The sequence below is a fragment of the Canis lupus genome, chromosome 5, assembly GCF_011100685.1.
Source record: "Canis lupus familiaris isolate Mischka breed German Shepherd chromosome 5, alternate assembly UU_Cfam_GSD_1.0, whole genome shotgun sequence".
Lineage (NCBI taxonomy): Eukaryota > Metazoa > Chordata > Mammalia > Carnivora > Canidae > Canis > Canis lupus.
The window spans coordinates 5754640-5768938 of record NC_049226.1 but is presented as its reverse complement, the minus strand read 5'-3'; positions in this window follow the sequence as shown (position 1 = coordinate 5768938).

Genomic DNA, 14299 nt, shown 5'->3' with positions numbered 1-14299 from the left:
GTCTTCTACTGCTTTAAGATCCCGGCCTGAGCAGTTGACCTTGCTGGAGGAGAAAAAGCCCTTGTCTGTGTGGGGAGGAACTGCCTTGGCTCACCGTCTAGAACAACTGGACACCTACGTCCACGTTAGTTATCGTGTGCCATGCTTTCCAGCCTGCCTCAACCGCGTGTCTCATGTGAGAGCTATAGAAACTTGAAATATTTGTGCTGGAATTGCCAAACACACACGTGCACACACACACACACACACACAAGTTGCCTGTTGTCCTCTAAGATGCCCTGAACACACCTCTGCACATTTGCCATTTCCTGAGCACCTACTATGTGCCCGGCGGTGGGTTAGGCGCTTCACCTGGTCGATTGCTCTTGATTCTCAAACACTACAGAGAAGCTCTTGGTAACCCCTTGCTACCAATGAGATAAGCGAGGTGCAGAGAGGTTGATGAGTTTGCTCAAGGCCAGGGTAATAACAGGGAAGGCCTGTGAGCCAGGGGCCTCCCGAGCAAATACAGAGAGGCCGTCATCGTGCATAATAACCGCCACCCGCCGGGCGTCTCCCGAGCTGGCAGCAGGAGGAGGAGAGCCCCACCTCTTCGGATCACCAGTTTCTGTGCCGTGCTGCGGAACGTGGGCTTCTCTCCACCAGCAATGGTCTCCTGTGGCAGGATAATTGGGAAACACCTTTCTCTGATGCCCGGAGAATTAATGAGCTGTGAAAAGAGATCAGATGGGGGAATCATTGCTTTCTGGAAGAAGCCACTTATTCTGCTCGGCTTGTGTTTTGCTAACGACATCTCCTTAAGCTGCTGTGTCAAATCTCTCTCTCCCTCTGTAAGATTTGTCAATCTCCTTATTAAAGAGAACACCACTGCACTGTTAAAAAAAAATCATCCAATAAAGCGCATTTGATCTTACGGAACGCCCTCCCCCATTTTAAATAGACGGCCACCGGTTTCCCATTCAAAGTCATCATCAGTTTTTTTTTTTTAAGATTTTATTTATTTATTCATGAGAGACACAGAGAGAGAGAGGGGCAGAGACATAGGCAGAGGGAGAAGCAGGCTCCACACAGGGAGCCCGACGTGGGACTCGATCCAGGGTCTCCAGGGTCTCCAGGATCACGCCCTGGGCCAAAGGCAGGCGCTAAACTGCTGAGCCACCTAGGGATCCCCATCCCATTCAAAGTCACCGCCAGTTTAAGCAAACCTTTTTGTTCTCATGAGCCTAAAAAGGCAGCATAAGTAGCCTAACTAGCATGGAGATGAGAGTGTGGGCGCAGGTGGGCTGGACCCTGGATTGAGGACCAGGAGTTAGGGCTCAGCCCGCAGGCGACGTGCAGAGCCAGGAACATAGGCAGCGTGGGTTCTCATATCAGACCATTCATCCTCTCTCCCCAGATAATTTTCCCACATGCTTTAGTGTTAAATCTTCAGAATCTACCTTCCCCAAATAAGGAGCAACTTTTAGAAATACCCAGCACAGGGAGCCCCAGGACCGGCCTTCTGCATTCACGGCGTTAACTGGCACAATGTTTGCTCTTGCTGAACAGCAGGGCAGGGGCGGGGGAAGCTGTGATATTTAATATTGGCAAAGGGCCTCAGTATTTTTCAAGCTAAGGCCAAACGTTTCTGTTGAAAATGTCATTAGCAGTCGAGGGCTGACGGTTGATTGGCTTCTCTTCCGCTCCAGCCAGCCCAATGGGAATAGCATAGTTCAGATTTTCAAAAGAGCTGGACCGAAGCTCCCTCCCGCACACCCTCCTGAAGGGATGAAACGGCTCGCCGGGGCTTTCATGTAGAACAAGAAGCACGCATTTTAACTTGCGAAGGGCCGCAAGGCCCTGGCGTGTGCAGGGACGCTCCCCGCCCCTGGCCCAGTGGCCACCCCGTGGTAACCGGGTGAGTGGGGGGCCGCTCGGGCCACTGTAACAAAAATACCATTGACTGGCTGGCTTCAATGACAGAGGCACATTTCTCACACTTCTGGAGCCTTGCAAGTCCAAGATCAAGGCTTTGGCAGATTTGGTGTCTGGCGAGGGCCCGCTTCTGGGTTCACAGATGCCTAAACCCCCTCACAGGCCCACCTCCCAGCATCATCACATCAGGGCCTGGCTAGGACTTCAGCATGTGAATTTGGGACGGGGGGGGGGGGGGGGACACAGCGTTCGGTCCGTGGGGAGGCATGAGCAGATGAGTGCGTGTGACGTAGGCCAAAGGAGGTGCAGGGCCTCTAAATTGGCCCTGGGCCAAAGTACCTGGTAAGGTAATATGGAAGGTGAAACTGCCTTCCTGGTGGTGAGGGAAACATCAAAACCACATGCAAAGCCCGGGAAGGGCTGGCTGTTTGGTGCAGGCACGCCTCTCGGCTGGGGGCTGCAGCACACACACTGTCCAGTATCAGAAAGGAGACACGATGTCCAGGGGCAGGAAATGGATCCTTCAATGGGCAGTTTGCCCATCAAGCCTAGACATCAACTTGGGGAAGGAGAACTAGGCACACGTAGCAAGCAAAAAAAAAAGCAAAACTCTGAATGTGCCCCTCGGAAAACACACTTTGGCCCAGGAAGCCCAGTCTTTGCTTGTGCTAGGTCGGGGACACACCCGGGGCACCCACCCTGGCCAGCCCTCCGGGCCCTGCTAGATGCCAGCCATACAGCGTGTTGACTTCTTTATGGCAAGTCCATGTCTAAGGAGGAGTTTCAGAAACAGACACGTTGCTTTTTCTCTGAGAGACTATTTACTTTCACTCAGAAGCTGCTACTAAAATAACCTCCACTTTCTCAGTTGAGGCAAAAATCTCAAATCACAGGGGAGGAATTAATGAGACTTTGGGCACATTAGCATATGCTTTGAGCTTCCTTCCTTACCAAGAGGCAATAGCGTAGGTGGAAAAATCTAGGGCTGAGCAGGGTGAGGCTGCCGGTAGTAAGAAAGTAGGTGACACGTACGCGCACTGAGGATCCCTTCGTGCGGGCCCTGAATGTCACCGCCAGGGTCCAGATCACCTCTGAACCCAGCTTGCTCAGGGCAGCGGCGCTGTCCCCACCGCCGCAGGATTTGAACACCTGCTGCTGACGGCTTTCTCTCCTAACCTGGGGAGGCGCTCAGCCGTGGCCATTCAGGAAGGCACCCCCCACCCCCGTTCCCCTCTCAGGGGGCTGCTGGGTGGCTCCTGGAGAAGGACGGGAAGGAGGGGCAGGAGGGGAAGGGCCAGACCGCTCGCTGATGGATAGAGGCCTTGGGTCCAAAGCATCCCCACCCTCCATCCTCTTCAGATCAAGCTCCAGGCCGGGATTCTGCTCCCCGCACCTGCACACACCCCATGGCCCGGGGCCCTCAGGCTGTCCAAGTGGAGGGAGAAAACCCTGGGGAGGGGGATCTGTGCCTCCTCATGCGGTCCTAGAATCCCAGTGGGCAGCAGCGGCGGGAGAGCCTGGGCCTTAGCCCTCACCAGCCTCCCCTCCTGGCTCGGGGGGTGGGGGGCATCTCAACAGCCATCTCGTGGCAGGAAACACAGCCCACTCTGCACGGCGTCCAGAGCCTCTCTCCCTTTCCATCGCCTCATTTTTCATGCGCCTTCCTTCATTGGACAAACATTTATTGAGCACCTACTATGTGCCAGGAGCAGGAACGGCACACAAGCCGGCTCAGCGGCTCAGGCCGGCCGGATCCTCTCCCCCGTGGGATGTGCTGTCTGGTGGGAGGTGCAAGGGGACAGGGGAAAGGACTGGAACAAATGAGAGACTTAGTCTGCAGAAAGGGCTGTGAAGGAAAGAGCTACTGAGCTCAAGGCCAGCAGGGGCACACCCGCCTCCCAGGAGGTGCCCCAAGCCGAGACTTGGAGGTGGGGACGTGATTGCATCAGGCTAAGGGGTGGCAAAGGCTGGTCCCGGGCAGAGGGCCGAGTAGGTGAGTCCCGAGGCGGGAGATGCTGGGGACGATGGCCGGCACGGCTGCAGCTCCGGGGGAAGGGGAAGCAGGGCTCAAACCTTGCCCAGCGGGAGACGCGGCTGCGAGCATGCAAGTGCGGGCTTTATTCCATGTCCCATGAAAAGGAACAGAAAGGTCTTGGCAGAGGGGCAACCCCGCGGGACAGGATTCTATTTGGAGCTGGTGTGGGCTCAGATGCATGGTCCTGTCATTCCCCAGTGGCAGGGGAGGGGGGGTCGCTGTGCATCAGCCACAGGGGCACGCGTTCTGAGCTGCTCAGTCTGGCTGCCTCAGCCGACTCTAAATACTCTAGAAATATTCCCAAGCTGTGAACTCGGTACTATTTCAGAGCCATCCTGAACAAATGCAGTCCAGGTATTATTGCACCTCCCTTGGGTGCCAGACACTGATCAGATTGTGTGAGGATCCTTGCAAACCACACCCATGTCCACCTGCTGCCTCCCACCCCCACCCCCACCCTCACCCCCACCCCGCGCACATGCCCAGCGGCCTCCACCAGCCACCCACGCTGGTTGTCGAGCTGCATTCAGGCCGCTAAGGGTATCGAGAAGCTTTCCTGACGTACAGCACTGACCTTGACAGCTCACTCCACATTTATTTTAAGTAGGTAGCAGGCTCTTTCCGTTGCAACACTTCCAGGGAGCGTCTGAAAGAGTAAACTGGTCTCCACAAAGGCTGTTAAGTTTTTACTTTAAAAAAAAGGAAATTTCACTCTGCAAGGCACGACTCGTGCGTGTGGCGTGTGTACATCTTGAAAATTGGGGTTGCTTTGTGTGACACTCAGAGAAATCCAGCTCTCAACACTGCTTACCACCTCCCCCCCACCTCACCTTTCCCCCCTCATGACCCCTCTCTCCCCAGCCTGGATCATGGACCCTCGTACTCCCTGGCTCCCCTCCTACCTCCCACCGTTGCATGCCTCACTGCTCCCTAAATTTCCCCTCCACAGGCTCCTCCAAGGATGTTAGCCCCCACAGCCAGGTTAAACTTATAATGTCCTTCCTCCTCCCCATATGAAAATGAGGTTTTAAAAAGAAAACAAACAAAAACCCTTTCTGGTGGAAGGGTTCAGGAGAAGGGATTTTACGCAGGAATTAGGGAGTCCCCAGAAGTCCTTCTAGGCCATGCTTTCAGGCGGGACTTAACATGCAATCATTCACTCGCTTATCCAGCACGTTTCAGTGAGCACCTTCTGTGCTCTGAGCATCCTGCCAGGAGCTGGGGAAACAATTGAAGAAGATGTGGTCTCTGCCCACTGGGAGCCGGGAGCCAGGTCGGAGGAGGATTTCAAATTGATAGCTCTGATTTGTCTCACTGACCGACTGTCTTAATCTGTTTCGTAGGCACAGAAAATGCTCACGTTGTTGGTTACTAGAAAACCAGGTAAAAATACATGGATATTTTCATGAAAAATTATTGAAAGAAAAGATTCAAAATGCAGGTTGTGTCTGTAAAATCAAAGATTTGTCAGGGCGCCCAGGTGGCTCAGTCTGTTAAGTATCCGACTCTTGATTTTGGCTCAGGTCGTGATCTCAGGGCTGTGAGGTCGAGCCCCACATCGAGCTGGGTGCTCAGCGCAGAGTCTGCTTGGGATTCTCTCTTCCTCTGTCCCCCTACCCCCACTCCTGTGCACACACTCTCCCTCTAAAAGAACAAATAAATCTTCAAAAAAATGAAAGCAACATAAAATCAATGATTTCCCATCAATCAGTAATCAGTAAATCAGTATTATTGATTTATACACTTAAAATATGCCAATAAAAGACAACGACAGAGGTGCCTGGGTGGCTCAGAGGTTGAGCATCTGCCTTTGACTCAGGATGTGATCCCCGGGTCCGGGATCAAGTCCCCCATAGGGCTCCCTGCATGGAGCCTGCTTCTCCCTCTGCCTGTGTCTCTGCCTCTCTCTCTCTGTGTCTCTCACGAATAAATAAATAAAATATTTTTAAAAATAAAATAAAAGACAATGACAATTCCAGGCAAATTCTTTGGATCTTCCTCTGTTAATTCATGTTCATGCTCCTCAGTTTAATCTATAGACAACTGGTTGACCAGCAAACCCTTCCCCCCGTGGACTATCAGCCATTTACCCTCTGTGATGTGTGGAGGGCACAGCATGCAGAGAACTAGTCTGAGTGTTGTGAGGATTTTTACTGAGCTCCTCCTGGCTAAAACACAGGTGTGGATCGCATCCCTTGTGACAATTGTGAACACACTTCCCAGGAGTTTTTCATGCTCCAAGTAAGAAAAACAAAACAAAACCCATAAAAGGAATCACAGCTGCTCGTCATGAATCTGGGGAAAGTCTACCCATCCTGATCCAGCCACAGGGCCCAGCAGGCTCCCACACTCTTTCTCGCCCATATCCCTGCAGACGACCAGCAGGAGGCAGCTTTCCCCACCTGGAAACCCTGTCCACAGAGGGAAATCCTGCAGAAGAGGGGGTCCAGGCCTCCCACGCACCCATCGCTCAGCAAGCTGCAGAGGGCTGCCCTTGCGGGGGGTGGGAGGTGACGACTGTGTGCACCTGTCACTGTGCTCGGGTGGGAGTCCTGACCACAGGCCAAAGAGACACACCTCTTGTCTTGGAGGAGCTTAGGTGGCAGTGGGGAGGCAAGCGTTAATGGAATCGATTCACACATGGTGATAAGTTCAGCTTTGGCCAGTCCTGAGTGAGAGAGAGATGGTGCAATGAATACTTAAAAAGCATCTAACAGCCGATCTCACCTGGTCTGGAGAAGTGACCTCAGAAGCTGAGGTCTGAAGCATGAGAAGGGCTTAATCAGAAAGAGATTTGGGGGCAGGGGAGGATCCCACCTCATGTGGGCATGGCTTTGAGAAAGAGTCAGATTGCGGGAGAAAGAGAATGATGTGCCGGAGGATGCCGGAACAGCCCGGCAGAGGGGAACATGCTGGGGGCCGGGGCTGGGGGACAGCAGGAAACCAAGGCCACCCGGTGGTAGATTTTGATTATTGCGAAGAGCAATGGGACCCTGCCGAAAGATTTGCATTTTTTAGATTCCCTCCCTCTCTGGTTATGAGTAGAGAATGGCTTGGAACGAGCCAGGGGATGCTTGGGGAGGCCAGCTGGGTGAGAAATACCAGCAACCTGGTCTAAGGGGGCAGCTGTGGAGGTGAAGAGATGTAACCGGCTCCGAGAAAATGTAAGAGGAATCATTAACAGAGTGACGGGATCCTGGGGGTGTCACTGAGGCCGCCCGGGCCTTGCAGCAGCAGGTGGACGGTCGGGTGATGCCTGAGCCTCGCTGCACAGAGTAGAGGTGAGCTTGGGTGGTGGTGGGGGGGAGGGCGAGCCTGGGATGGGTGCGGGTTCAGATCACATCTCTGCATTCGCATGTTCGCATTTGGGGTACATCCGAGGACACTCGAGAGTAGCCACTTGAATACAGAAGTTCAGGGCTCCACGGCCGAGAATGGGAAGAGCCTGGGGTTTGGGAGTCATCAGCGGAGAGGGGGGACCTGCAGACCAGATGGTCCCTGAGGAGAGAGGTGGAAAGAGGAGGCTGACCCCCAAGGAGGCAGGAAAGGAGGGGTGTGCAAAGGAGCCAGGGCAGGAACTCACGAGGCCCCCCTGGCTTCCAGCTCCCTGGGGGATGTGGGGTCAGAGAGACCCTCCCACAAACAAGCACAAGTCCTGCTCCTAGGGCCTCTGGGCTTCTGAGGAGACGCTGAGTGAGGAGCCCATGAATCACGAGGTGGCAACAGTGAGAGGCCGCGCTCACTGACCCCCACCATCCCCTACCCCCAGCAGAGCGCATCCTCCAGAGTCCTGCTCTCTCTGGCCCGCTCGCCCCAGGCTCCCCAGCCCTGGGATGGCCAAGCAAGAGGACCTGTCCTGACTCAGAAGACTCTCGGGGGTTCAGTCTCAGGGCTGTGAGATCGAGCCCCACATCGAGCTCGGTGCTCAGTGCAGAGTCTGCTTGGGGTTCTCTCTCCCTCTGCCCCCCACCCCCACTCGTGTGCGCACGCTCTCTCTTTCTCTCTAAAACAAATAAATCTTTCAAAAAATAAAAGTAAAATAAAAGCAATGATTTCCCATCAAGTCGCTCTTCTCTTCCTTCTGAATACGACCTATTTTTCTTTCCTTCTTGCTTGAAAAAGCTCCCCTCATTAGTTCTCTGGACTTTGTAGCTTTGCGATTCCTTTGGACTTGCGCTGCCCATCTAAACGCCTCCTTTCCACTTTGGAAGCATCCCTTTCAACTCCATGTCATCTTGGTGGTTTCTGTTGGGACGTCTGCTGTGCAGCTAGCTGGAAGGAGCGAATTTCCATATTGTCTTTGCAGATTTGCATTTTCACATCAGGTGGAGGAAAGGCGGCCGACCCCTCTGCCACCGACCCCTCTGCCATCCCTGCTGGGCAGAAAGGTGGAGGGAAGGAAGTTTAGCAGCTCCTTTCCAGTGTGAGATCCCAGGGAGGGAATCGTGAGCAATTAGCCATGGGCCGAAAGGCCACCAACAGGTAACAGAGCTGATTCCCGCACTCCTGCCCCCCGCCCCCCAGGCACCCCTGCTGAATTGGCAGCCCCTGTGCCTGGGCTAAGCTGTTCTGGAAGATTATCCAGAAGCAGCTTCAGCGGCAGTTCCAACGAAGCGTCCAGTAGTTCCACTATACTCGTTTTATTCCCTTAGGGATGGTTTTCGTGTCTCATGAGTTAGGGCCTCTCACTTCCAGGTCTTCAGCCAACGTGACTCTTCCATTCTTAGGAAGCTGTGCTTCCGGTTTCTACAGCAAAATCCTTGAGCCAAGATTCATAAAAAAGTCCAATATCAAGGAACGTTTTCACTCATACATTGATAACACAAATGTGTAACACATACACCCATCCAGGATGTGCAGGGAGCATTAACTCATAGCTCTGGGTTTTGTTTTTTCCCTTCAAATATGTTTTCCAGGCCTTTCTCTCTGTCTTCTTCTGGCATACCTAGTGAGACAAGCATGTCACTTGATGTCATGATATTCGTTTCTCTTCTTTTTTTATTGACGTATAGCTACCATCTAGCATTATTTTACTTTCAGGTGTGCAATGTAGTGACTCGACACCTGCCCGCATTACTCAGTGCTCATCGTAAGTGTACCCTTGATCCCCGTCACCCATTTCACCACCCCCCTGACCCACCTGCCCTCGGTCACCACCACTTTGTTCTCTGTATTTAAGACTTTGGGTTTTTGACTGTCTCTCTCTTTTTTTTCTTGGCCCGTTCATTTGTTTTGTGTCTTAAATTCTACATATGAGGGAAACGATACGGTATCTGTCTTTCTCTGTCTGACTGATTTCACTTAGCATCATGCCCTCCAGGTCCATTCCGGGTTGTTGCAAATGGCGAGATTTCATTCTTTTTTTTACGACTGAGTAATATTCCATCCTATTCCCATGCCACACCCCCCACATGCATCTATGATGGACACTCAGGCTGCTTCCGTAGCTTGGCTGTTGTCAATACTGCTGCATGAATCCTTTTGAGTTACTCTTTTCTTTTCTTTGGGTAAATAAACACCCAGTGGTGGAATGACTGGATCCTGTGGTAATTTCATTTTTAATTTTTGAGGAACCTCTATATCGTTTTCCACAGTGGCTGTTCCCTTCCTGACCTGCGAGCTGGTCATGACAACCATTGCCTTATGCACTGATTTACAATGAGACTTACAGAGAGAAAACCATGTGCAAGCACGAATATCATGTTTCACCACGATCCTCAAACGCCCTCCAGGTGAAGAGCAGGTGCCAGAGCAAGAAGGATTGCCATCTGAACTTGGAGCAGCCACACCATCTTGGAAAGAGAAAACCCTCTCGGTCAGACCCAGGCGCAACCTCTGAGTCCCTTTTCCTGTTGTAGAAGAGCGTTAAGTACCTCGCGGGACCCCACGGAGTTAAGTGAGATTCCGCGGGAAGGCCCCGTGCCGAGTGGCACCTCTGTAAACACGACCTCTTCCCCCATAAATGGGCAGAGAAAGGAACCTTCCTCTCCCCTCAGATCTCCTCCCCATTAGCCAACCACTAAGGAAAACGTCCTGCTCTACCTTTCTCTCACATCCCTCTTGGCCCCTCCTCCCTCACGTCACCATTCCAGTGTTTTCCACTGAATCACTGGCCTTCCAAGAACCTGATGGGCCCAGCTGAACAGACATCTGCTCCTGCACCTGCCAGCCTCGCTCTTGTAGCCATTCCTCCCAGCAGGACACCCCCTGAGCCAGAGGGTCCCCCAGGGTCTGCCAGGGTGCTTCCTCCTCCTTCCCTACAACTTAACTCAGCCTTTCGTCCCTTCTCTTATTCCTCAGGGACGCACCGAGCACCTTCTGTAAACCTGGTCGATCCTGTGCCCAGCTCTGCACAAGGTCCTGCCTGGGGCTTCACGGTACGTAGTTGAGACAAAATCCAGCCACGTGCCACGCGCTCTATGTGCGGGATAGCTGAGCAGCAGGCCCTTCGGGGCCAGCAAGGGGACTCCTGTAAGCAGGAGGACAGACCAGAGGCAGAGAGGCAGGTGTCCTGTGTTGGAAGTCACCGAGATGCCGGGGTTTCTGATCTCCTTGTCTGCTCAGCGGCCACCACCTGTTGACCGGGGTTGAGGGCGCCCTACCGCTCAGCCGGAGAGGACAGCTCGGCCGGGCACAGCGTGCAGCTGCAGAACCAGGGACTCAGGTCTGACCCAGGGGGGTTGTGAGGAGCAACGTGGCAGCCTGGTCCTGGGAACACCGTCCTAGCTTTGGGGCAGGGGAGATGGGGGGAAGGTACACAGGGGCCACTACAGCACTGGGGCCCTGGACTCTTGAATTGACTATGGCCACCGATGTGACCCTAGGAATTGGGAAAGACCACACTGGGCTCACGGGGCTCTGACATGGCCCCCAGTGCAGGGGGCCTCGGGTTGCCCATCGCAGGTGCACTAGACACCAACTAGACACTGATGTCTCCTGCAGTTCCCACCAACCTTACAAGTCAGGATGGTCTCTTCAGGCCATTGGCGTTGTCCCAGGTGCGCCCAAGAGCTCAAGCGTACCCTACCTTCTGCCATTAACCAGAACCCGATCGCCTGCTGCTTGCTCATCACGCCCTCCAGTCAAGTCCTGGATCTTTCGCTTGCTCCCTGACCAAGTGCTGGTTGCTCGGCATCCTCGGCAAAGGGAGATAGCGATCTCCGTTTGTACAGAACCAGCCTCGGGGAAGCAACAGAGCCTCCAGCTGCTCGTGTCTTCAGGCTTTGCCTCAGCCTCCAGAACCCTTCATCCCCCCTCAGCACCCCGTAAGTCTCTTGCATGTATGTCTTAGCATATTCTTGGGAATATTCTTGGAAGACCCAACTGGCTTATAATTGACCCACCAATGGAGGCTGGAGGCTTTCTATACCAACTCTTTTCCTTCATCAGCTAAGGGTTTGTCTGGGATTTTTAAATCCCCCACATTTCAGGATTGGGCTGGCTTGAACACTGGCTGAGCAAGCTCTCCCTGCACCAGGAGAAAGTTCTCGAGTGAGTGAAGTGAGAACTGTGACCGCTCTCTGCACCTGTGGGAAACCCAGAGGAGGGCCAAAGGCGGGGGGGGGGCTGAGCCTCAGTCTCATCGCCCACAAAAAGCATCAAATTTGACCTTCTCAAATGTAGGAGCTTCTATTCCTGGGAGCACATGGTGGTCATGACAGTATATGGGGGTCCCATGGTCATTACAGGAGTATCCCTTTTGTGTGTGTGGATTTTGTGGGGAAGCATAATTTCTGTTTTTTTTTAAATCAAATGGATATTATAGATTGGAATGCAGACTTCACATGAAGTTTTAAAACACACAGTGAAGCTTCAAAAAACGTCATGCTTGGCGTTGGCTACTCCGTGTAACTTCCTGGACCCCCTCCATCCATGTCTAAAATATTGACAAGCAGAGGCTGCAGGCCATCTGAAGCCACCAAAGAGTTTTTTTTTTAAGATTTTATTCATTTATTCATGAGAGATACACACGGAGAGAGACAGAGAGACAGAGAGACAGAGACAGGCAGAGACACAGGCAGAGGGAGAAGCAGGCTCTGTGCAAGGAGCTCAACATGGGACTTGATCCCCGGTCTCCAGGATCACACCCTGGGCCGAAGGCAGGCACCAAACCACTGAACCACCCAGAGATCCCACCACCAAAAAGTTTTAAGTAAGAAAGTGCAGCAAACAGATTTGCAGTTTCGAAGGTGAACCCAGGAGTAGAGAGGTCGGGGTGTTGGGGGGATTTCGGAGGGGCCAGTGTGTGCAGCACCCAGGTCAGGGTACCCCAGAGGGAGCAGATGAACAGAAGCTCTCTTTCTGGGGCACAGGGAGCAGGAAAGGTATATAGAAAATAACTCTACTGTTAATGCTGAGTTAGCATCTTGAGATCTGCTCTGAACACGAAGACAGGAACTAGGTAAAAATGTAGAAGGAAAATGTCCGGAGACATAGGAAACAGCGTGTGAAAAGGCCAGGAAGCAGGCAGGAGCCTGGGCCGTGGGAGGAAGTGCCCGGGCCTGAGCGCGGGGGGAGGGAGAAGGCATGTGGCAGGTGCCCAGTGGGGTTTGCAGGAGCCAGCCCGGGGGGCCTCCAGGCCATGGGAAGGGTTCTAGTCTGCAGCAAAAAGAGGCCACTGGCAGGTTTTAAATAGAGCAGCTGCGAAATGATATTTGTGATTTTTTAAAAGATCAATTTGACTGCAGAATAAGTGGAGGAAGGGCAGGAACGGATGTGAGGAAACTGGTTAGAAGTGAATTATTAGGCCAAGGAAGAGATGTTGGTAGCTTGGACTAAGGGAGTAGAAGTAAATCAGCAGATTTGCACACACACACACACACACACACACACAGGATCTCCAGAGAAACAGAACCTGTAAGATGTATAGCTCTACGTGTGTGTATGTTTACTGTCTACAGCAGGCATACTACGTAGACTTGCGGACTATATAGATATGATTATATGCTACATAGAATATATATACATACATATATAAAGAAAAAGAGAGAAAGCGATGTATTACAGGAACCAGCTCACCCGGTGACAGGGACGGAGTCCCGCAATCTGCCATCTGCGGGCTAGAGACCCAGAAAGGCCAGTGGTACGATTTAGTCTGAGCCCAAATGCTGGCAAACGAGGGGAGCCCGCAGAATAAAATCCAGGCCTGAAGGAGAAAATGAGATGAAACGCCCAGCCCAATGGTGGGGCAGGGGGAAAAAAGGAGCAAATTCCTCCTTCCTCTGCCTCTTGTTGGTTCAGGCCAGCAATGGACTGGATGAGCCCCCCCCCCCCCGCCGCCCCCTTGGGGAAGCCGACCCGCTGTATTACGTCCACTGGCCCAACTGCCGATTTTCCACCCAGAGCGTCGTTTCTCCTGAGCACCCTGTGGCCACCCACGTTGACACACCAAATTAACTGGCGGTGCTCACGAGGTAAAGCGGACAGGGCCTGGTAAAAGGAAGGAACGGGAGGAGTGGACACAGCAGGGCGAGGACTCCAAACACTGACTCCCTTGGTTGGGGCTTGAGCAGCTGGATACACGGGGATCGTGTTTCCCGGGATGAAACTAGTGCAGAATAGTGAGGTTTGGAGAAAGAGCCAGACAGCAGCGAGGACCGAACAATGTCCCTTAGCAAGGGCCGTCGCGGGGGGCTGTGCGTGCAGGTTGGGGGGGCGGCTTCGAGGGACCAAGGGGCATGGGAGGCAGACGTCGGAGGCCACCAGCATACACCTGCTGTTAGCCTGGCTCGGAGCGGGCGAGGGAGCCAGGCAGCAGGTGCCTGGAGAGAGCCGGGCGGGGAGGATATTGAAATGCCAGTAGGAAACGGCTCCTGGAGGGGCAGCAGAGACGCCCAGCACCGCCCAGCACCAGGGGCAGCAGCTGATGGTCCCCCAGAAATGGGAGCACTGGGAAGCGGAGTCCTGGGCAGGACCTCATTGGAGCAACCCTCTGTGGGGCATCCTGTTCCTCCCTCCCCCCATTGCCTTCCTCCTCCCCTCCCTTGGCCCTTTTAAAGTCCTGCTTATCCCCCGCCCTGTGCTGGTGAAGTCAGCACCCCTTTCTCTTCTTTTTTTTTTAATTTTTTAAAAATTTATTTATGATAGTCACACAGAGAGAGGGAGAGGCAGAGACACAGGCAGAGGGAGAAGCAGGCTCCATGCAGCGGGAGCCCGACGTGGGATTCGATCCCGGGTCTCCAGGATCGTGCCCTGGGCCAAAGGCAGGAGCCAAACCACTGCAGCACCCAGGGATCCTGCCCCTTTCTCTTCTTGATCAAACCAAGCCTGCACCCTCCCCGCCCCCCTGAGCGCCCACTGTCTGCGTCGCACTTGTCGCTCGCACCACATAAGGATCGTGTCCTCTAGAGG